Source organism: Triticum aestivum, chromosome 7B (assembly GCF_018294505.1).
Source record: "Triticum aestivum cultivar Chinese Spring chromosome 7B, IWGSC CS RefSeq v2.1, whole genome shotgun sequence".
Classification (NCBI taxonomy): domain Eukaryota; kingdom Viridiplantae; phylum Streptophyta; class Magnoliopsida; order Poales; family Poaceae; genus Triticum; species Triticum aestivum.
In genome coordinates this window covers 7,420,907-7,428,092 of record NC_057813.1, presented here as the reverse complement: position 1 = coordinate 7,428,092, position 7,186 = coordinate 7,420,907, and the positions used below count along the sequence as shown (strand labels likewise).

General features: G+C 45.3%; 1 long non-coding RNA gene across 17 annotated transcripts; it reads right to left on the bottom strand.

Moving 5' to 3' along the window:
- Nucleotides 1-263: 263 nt before the first annotated feature.
- On the bottom strand, nt 264-5,470 carry LOC123162048 (uncharacterized). 17 transcript variants are annotated; one of them, XR_006481012.1, is made up of 9 exons: nt 4,831-5,467; nt 4,521-4,765; nt 4,071-4,351; nt 3,352-3,440; nt 3,091-3,205; nt 1,931-2,793; nt 1,740-1,817; nt 1,388-1,583; nt 264-477 (listed from the first exon to the last, which is right to left on the bottom strand). It is a non-coding gene; the product is annotated as an uncharacterized lncRNA (long non-coding RNA). The 17 variants fall into 17 exon arrangements; XR_006481009.1 differs by lacking the exon at nt 264-477 and having other exon boundaries at nt 854-1,583; nt 1,931-2,038; nt 2,450-2,793; XR_006481014.1 differs by lacking the exon at nt 264-477 and having other exon boundaries at nt 854-1,583; nt 4,429-4,765; nt 4,831-5,470.
- Nucleotides 5,471-7,186: the final 1,716 nt, after the last annotated feature.

The following is a 7,186-nucleotide window of genomic DNA, read 5'->3' as shown; positions in this document are numbered from 1 at the left end:
TCAGCTCGCTTCAGTGCTTGTAGTCGTCGCTAGGTGGTCTACGGATCTTAATGTAATTGTTATTATTTCTCATCATCCCTAACTTTGAAAGTCTTCCAACATTCGTCATCCACTCCCTCCTAGAACTTACACAGGTAAGTTTTAGGGGAAGGGTTGGGTGTAACAACCTGTAACTCCTCAAAATTTGAGTAGAATTTGGAGAGCCTTTTGAGGAGTTAAATTTTAGGGGAAGCACTTTAGATGCCCTTACTTCTCAGATTATGTTTCCAAATCTAATAAATAATTTATTGTCAGGTGTCTTGTAATCTCTGTCCTCATACTATCTACATCGAAGCAAGGATGAAAACGAAAGAAAGTTGTACTGGAACAAAATAACTATATTCTATTATTTGAGAGAGATTTTCCCTCGGTATTTGATGTCCCCTTGATAGGAGGGCATTGTCACTCCATGTCAAGTCTTGATTGGATTCTTCCAACCTGAAATATATAGTACCATAAATGTTTTGTAGAATAGGGGAAATTTTTATATATACACACACACAAAGATGGTGTATGGATGGTTTTTCTGCAACACACTGAAGGAGAACATGTAGAGGCATTTTCTCTTCAGGAATAATGTTTATTTTTGTCAATACAAGTTATCTTAATCTATAGATCAATGAACATGGTTAAGTACTACATTTCATGGATTCGTGTAATATGTATCTTTTATCAGTTAGTACTAATTTGCAGATGAATCAAATGCAAAATAGCAACGGATAACTTTACCATCCATTAAACCTGCAGTATCGACAATTACTGTTGGGGCTACCCAACAGTTATTCTGCTCAAAAAAGATAGTCGACAAAACACATCAATCTAAGGCCTTGTTTGATTCATAAGTCCTAAGACTTGTCCCAACTAAAAAGTCCCTCCCTGTTTGCTTTCCAGGGACTAAAAAGTCGCTAGTCCCTCCCTGGAGTTATTAAATGACCATGTTACCGCTAGTATACAGAAAAATAACAACCAAACAACACCATGAGCCGGTGGGGCAATGGGTGCAGGGAGGGGCATTGTTGAAAAAGTCTCAAAAAGTCCCAAAAAAAGACTCTCCTTGAGAGTCTTCTTCATTTAGTCCCAAAAAGCAACTTTTAGTCCCTAGTAGTTCCTCCTGTTTGATTAAAAAGTTTCTAAGAGGGACTTTTTCTAGTCCCTACACCAAAAAGTCCCTGGAAACAAACACCCCCTAAGTTGTCTGCAAGACCTCTATAACTGTAACACCATAGCAGAGAGAGTAAAAAACTCAGCATGGCCAATAATCCATGCTAATATTTTAAAATTTTCCCTAATCATCTATCTTTAGTCATTGACAGAAATTAGAGGGCGGAAAAGATAGAACCACCCTCACTTAAATCACCCAAGGTTGATGTGCGATGTGCCTGTCAAGAGACTCCAAAATAAGTCCAGTGCTAGCCTTCTCTCCTTTGACCTTCGCAGCCATCACGCCAGCTTCACCATGCACCTGTCCTCCTCCACGCACCCCCTTCCATCACTTCCTCGACCTCTTCATCCTTTGGCGTAGGATCCTTTGTGTTCGCTTCTTTCTTGAGGCATCAAATAATGTATATCGTCGGACAAGAATTACAAGATGTTTAGCACAAAGTGTTTGTTCATAATTGGCTTAGCAACAATTAAAAAACACTGCATCTTCAATAAATGGTAAAATACTTAAGAAGCAAGACATTTATAAGTAACTTTACCATTTCCTTCAACTGTCCTTTCTTCAGGAGCTCAGGGGCTCACTATCTGGGCGGCAAGCAGGCTACCACGCAAAGATTCTGGATGCAAAAAGAAAGTAACAATGTTTATTAATTCAGCCATATTCCTAGTATCCACATATTAGTTTGTGTTAAAAAAAAAGAATGCACAATTCTTATCACTGCCGTTGTACCATTCCATCATGGTTGCAAGCTCCTTGTATTCAATGTTTTTGTCAATGTCCTCCTTTTACAAAAATATCCTTAAAATCATCCCTCCCCTCTTAACATTAAGGAGTGATCTTGCAAATACAAAAGGATTAGGATATGAACACCAATTATAAAATGGTGACTCGTAGCAATGATTTTCATAAAAAAGGTCACTGAACACAATAAATATAGGGCTATGCTATGCACTTATAATTAACAGTTTTTGATTGGTACTTATAATTAACAGCAGATAATAAAAACAGTACGTAAAGTTAAAATATGGAAAATAGTACTGAATTGGGTGTATGAATATTGCAAAGAACTTATGGGGTATGAACATATTATTCGGAGGCATAAGGCCATGTCCAACGCTCAGCTGCCTGTTTGGACGCCTAACGAATAATAATAATAATTAATTAAATCAATTAGCATAGGTCTAGGAGTCCCCGCCTCTAGTGTTGCAAATTTAGTAGGTGTCGTGTGTTAACATAGTAGCAACCAACCTGATTATCGCTTCCATGACCAAGTTAGCCGTACCGAGGAAGTCCTGATGTACTGAATAGCACAGAAGAACTAAATACATCTTCAAAGAAATGACGAAGGAAAACCCCACTAATAACAACCAAAGCAGATAATTATCTAAATATTTTATCATGAGAAGATGATCAAAGCCTTTTGCTTTATCTGAAAGAAAAAAGAGCGTGCTAATCTTTAAGTTTCATAGTTTCAGGAAGGCCATACAGTACGGAAGATCCCTCAACCGATGACAGTTAGATAGTGAAGTCAGCACCACAAACAACATTAGTTGCTTTAGTAACAAGGCAGGGGAGTGGTGACACCTTAGTCCCTGCACCAAATTTGGAACAACATGGAGTCAGGGAGAACACAAAAATAACAGCAGTGTAAAAACACAGTGGGAAATGAGTTTCCCATATGGTCAAATTCCCATAAAATTGTCAGAACCACCCCATGGTCCTAAACAATATAACTTATGTATATGCTCATGTCATAAATATTTTTATTGGTTTCATTATCACCCAAACAAGTAGGTTCTAAGAACAGGTGACAATATAAGTTGTATTTGCTGCACTTCTAGTTGTGTCATCTATCAACCATAAAAAAAGCAATAGGAGAGGGAGTCAACCACTCCTTAGTGAACTCGTCCCCAGCTTGTCCGTATACAAAGCACTTCCTTTGTCAGTTATGACCATCGGATGATTTCTTCCAACACCTGCTGCAATCATGGTGTATCTGCAGAACTGAGAAATGCTAATTAGCATTTAGAAACATGCCTACGAAACATGTAATGCCATTGGTCTATTCAGTTCATGTATGTTGAATGCTAGAAATAACAGTGGTAAGTAAGAAACGTGACAAAAGTTAAGCATCGACTCATACTTGATACCTGCAAGTCTGCAGCCAAGAATCTTGACACGCAAGAACAACAAGAATGGACAACCTGTCCGTCCACTTGTTGACCAGAGCCTAAATGCGCTGTATGGCAGCTTCATTAGGAACTTGAACATGAAAGAGGATCAAAGGAAAAGTATTTCTTACTACATGTATATTCAGTAGCTCAGATCCTACAACAGATTGTCTAGGTCTGTTCTTTGTGCATACTGAAGTATGCACATGTTTTACTGTAATTTAGAAAATTCAAACACAAAGTAGATGATTTCTGCTTGTAGGACAGGTCTGCTACCAACCATTAAGAAGGATTAAGCTAGATGTTGGCAAACCTTGTTCAGGTTGCGGTGGCTAAGATAGGTGATGAATTCTCATGTTTTTTTATTGTCAGCTCCCTAGTACTATGAAGAAACCACATAGGTCTGCATCCAAAATCCTTCTAATGTAGCCAAAAAGAATCGACAATTAGTTTTGTCCTTGAAAGAAATAATGCTAATCAAGCAATCAATGTTATATTTGCGAGCTCGAAAGTATCGGGACCAAGGGATGGTTACTGGTTAGAGCAGCAGATGAACAACAATGGGCGATGCAAGAAATTGAGTTCGCGTGCCAGACGACACTGGCGTACGATGGAACTAACCTGATATGACTTATACTTTCAAGTTGTAGTTGCTTGCCCAATAGAAGTGGTAGTATTTGCAGTGCAATGGAACTAACCTGATACGACTTATTTGAGGAGACGACAACAACAGCCAAGGAGGCGGCATTGTCCAGGAGGAAGTCCTCGACGTGTGACCTGGACAGCGTCTTGGTCAGGTACTTGGAGTCGGAGATGATGCTGCCATTGCTCACGCTCGTCGAGACACACTGTCGTCGCCCTTGTCGTTGCACACCAGATAATCATGACATAGAAGTATTTCAGACACTCGGTAACCATTACATCGGATGACCTTGCCTCCTGCATCCTTAATCCTCACATGCTCATCCTTCGTGTTAGGCTGAGACAACAAAGCATAATAAGGTCAGCCCAAAAAACCGAATCATGTACCACGATTGCTTGCAAAATCTTATGTACCTTCTGATAAATTAACAGAGCCACATGCTACTTCCCACGAGAGAGCAAGCCAGAACGATAACTGCCGTCGAGCGAAGCAGCATGGAACTAACCTGATATGGATTATCTGACGAGACAAAACAGCAGCGGGAGTGGGGTCACGCCAGCGCCTGGTCTCCCTCGGCCGCGAGGTGGTGCAGCAACGGGAAGAACCCGGCGCCGCTAGATGCAAAGGCAGGGTCAACGTGGCCTCCGACCACGACGCCGGCGAGGACCAGAGTTTGCAGCCGCCCATTTATCCTCATCCGACCGCTGGATTATTCGCCAGTTTATCCTCATCCTAGATCCATCACTACCACTAATCGACACATCAGCAAGCTGCAGTCTTGGTAGGGAGGGGAAAGGAAGGAGGAGGAGGCGTACCTTGGGCATACAGGTCCTGCAGCCCGACGGGAGGGAGATGCTGCAGATGTCGCCGGCGTCGAGGTCCACCGCGGCAGCAAGCACCCCCATATGCCTAGCCCCAGCACCGAGAGCAGGGGTTGGATCCCGATGCTGACGTCTAGGCTAGGGTTCGTCGCCGGCCTCCATCCGGATGCTGTGGGTGCGGATCCGGCGCCGTCGTCGCCGTAACAGATCCGTGGCCATCTCTGCCGCCCCATCATCCGGATCCTCGTGATCCACGATGGCCGCGCCTGCCCGTATCGGCGTCGGCGGATGCGGATGCGTATCCTCGGGAGAGGAGGAGCGGATCGGAGGGTGGCGGCAGCGAGATCGCATGAGAGGATGGCGGCTCTGTGTCGTCGAGGGGATCGATAGGTAGCGCCGGGAGTGAGGAAGAAGGTGGGGCGGGGCGACGCCAGGATCGCAGGAGGAGATGGGGGGCGGGCGGCGCCGGGAGCCAGGGAGGAGGACGGGGCTGGCGGTGTCGGGCGGTGGCGACGGGATCTAGAGGCCTCGCTCGTGCGTGCGAGTCGCCTGATTTTTTGTGGTTGTTTTTTCTTTCGTAGGTCTTTTTTCGTAGGTCTTTTTTCATTGAGGCATGCGAGTGCGAGGCGTGCGAGGACTGGAGGCATCGCTCCCTTTTTACCTGGTTTTGATTGGTTTTCTTTTTGGTACGGGGAAGTGGGAGGTGGGATTGAGGATAAAAAAAATCGAACGAAAATGGTGGGACGAAAATAAAACCCGGAACGCGACCTACCAACTGAGACATTAGGAGTTTAGATTGTACATGTATATAGCCAGTAGCGTCGGATACATGATACGAAAACTTGTTATTCGACCAATCTCTCGGAGAAGGAGAGGTCGATCGATCACTTCTCTCGGTATGCATGACGAACTTCTATACTCAATGGTTCTCTCGATCACTTATGTATATAGTACGTAGCGTCGACCAAGCACGGACATAAGAGAGGACACTTCTCCCTATTAATTAGCTAGCTAACACAATATATGAAACACCTAAATTAACCCCCCAAAACCCCCAACCCCCCTCCTTTCAAAAAAAAACAAAAACCCCAGCCACTGAAATGCTGATGCATGGATGCCTTTTGGTCCCGGTTGGTGCCACCAACCGGGACCAAAGGCCCCCTGCCTGGGCTTGGCGCACCGGCCACGTGGAGGACCATCTGTCCCAGTTCGTGTTTGAACCGGGACTAAAAGGGGAGGTATTAGTAACGACGCATTAGTCCCGGTTCATTAACCGGGACTAAAGGCCCTTACGAATCGGGACTATTAGGTGTTTTTCTACTAGTGTGCTGCAGCAATCATTCAAAATGTCAGTATCAGAAAATCAAAGCGGTGACAGTTGAAGAAAATCCAATATAATTCCTCTCTTTTTCCAAAAGTTTTGAGGTTGCTTCCCTGTCACGGCTCGGACCTAACTAATGCCATGGGCGTTAAGAGAGAGGGAGGAGCTGTTAGCATGGAAGTTCTATTGGGTCGGAAGCTATGGCCTATAGCTCGTACGTACTACTCGTTGGTGTGTGTTCGATCGCTTGCAAGACACAGTATGGATCAGCATATGCATGTATGCTGCCGCCGATAACGACGGCCCTCGCTGCCCACCGTTAGTCCACGCTAATTATCCAAAAACGTACCGGAGCAGCTGTCCATACACGAATCATCCAAAAGAAGAAGAAGAAGAAGAAGAAGAAATGTTTCTTGCCCGCTGATGGCTGAGGCTGCTACCTAACTAGTAGCTGCTGCCAGAGTGTTAGTGGTTATGTACGTACCTGCTCCCCTTGTCCTGAAGCTCTAGTTGATGGACGGAATTAATTTTCTGGTGCCGCATGGAATTACATGGTTTTGTTTGGTAGGCACGAGGACGCCTGGTTTGGTTAAGCTAAGAGCATCTCCATCCACGCCCCAGGAACACCCCCAGGTCATTTTTCTAGCACTGGCGGTAAAAAATCTCTCCACTCACGCCCCCAAAACCTCACTTTTCGCCGGATCTGAAGAAAAACGACGCCGACAAACCCACCCCGAACCCAGCCCCCCGGGGGGCAGCTGGACACGCCGGCGGTTACTTTTTCTTGCTGCTGGCCCACTCTCAGTCTCCCACCTCCCTCTCTCCTCTCTTTTCATTTGGGTCCCACCCACGTGCCCTCACCCTCTCTCCTCTCTTTTCCTCTCTCCTCTCCCATGCCCCTCTCTCTCGAGCGTGCCGACGAGGCAGCGGGACAGTGAGGCCAGCGTCCAGCGTCCGGCGTGCGGGGCAGTGAGGGCGCGTGGCCGACGTCCGGCGTGCTTGACGAGGTCGCCCACTCTCACCCGCATC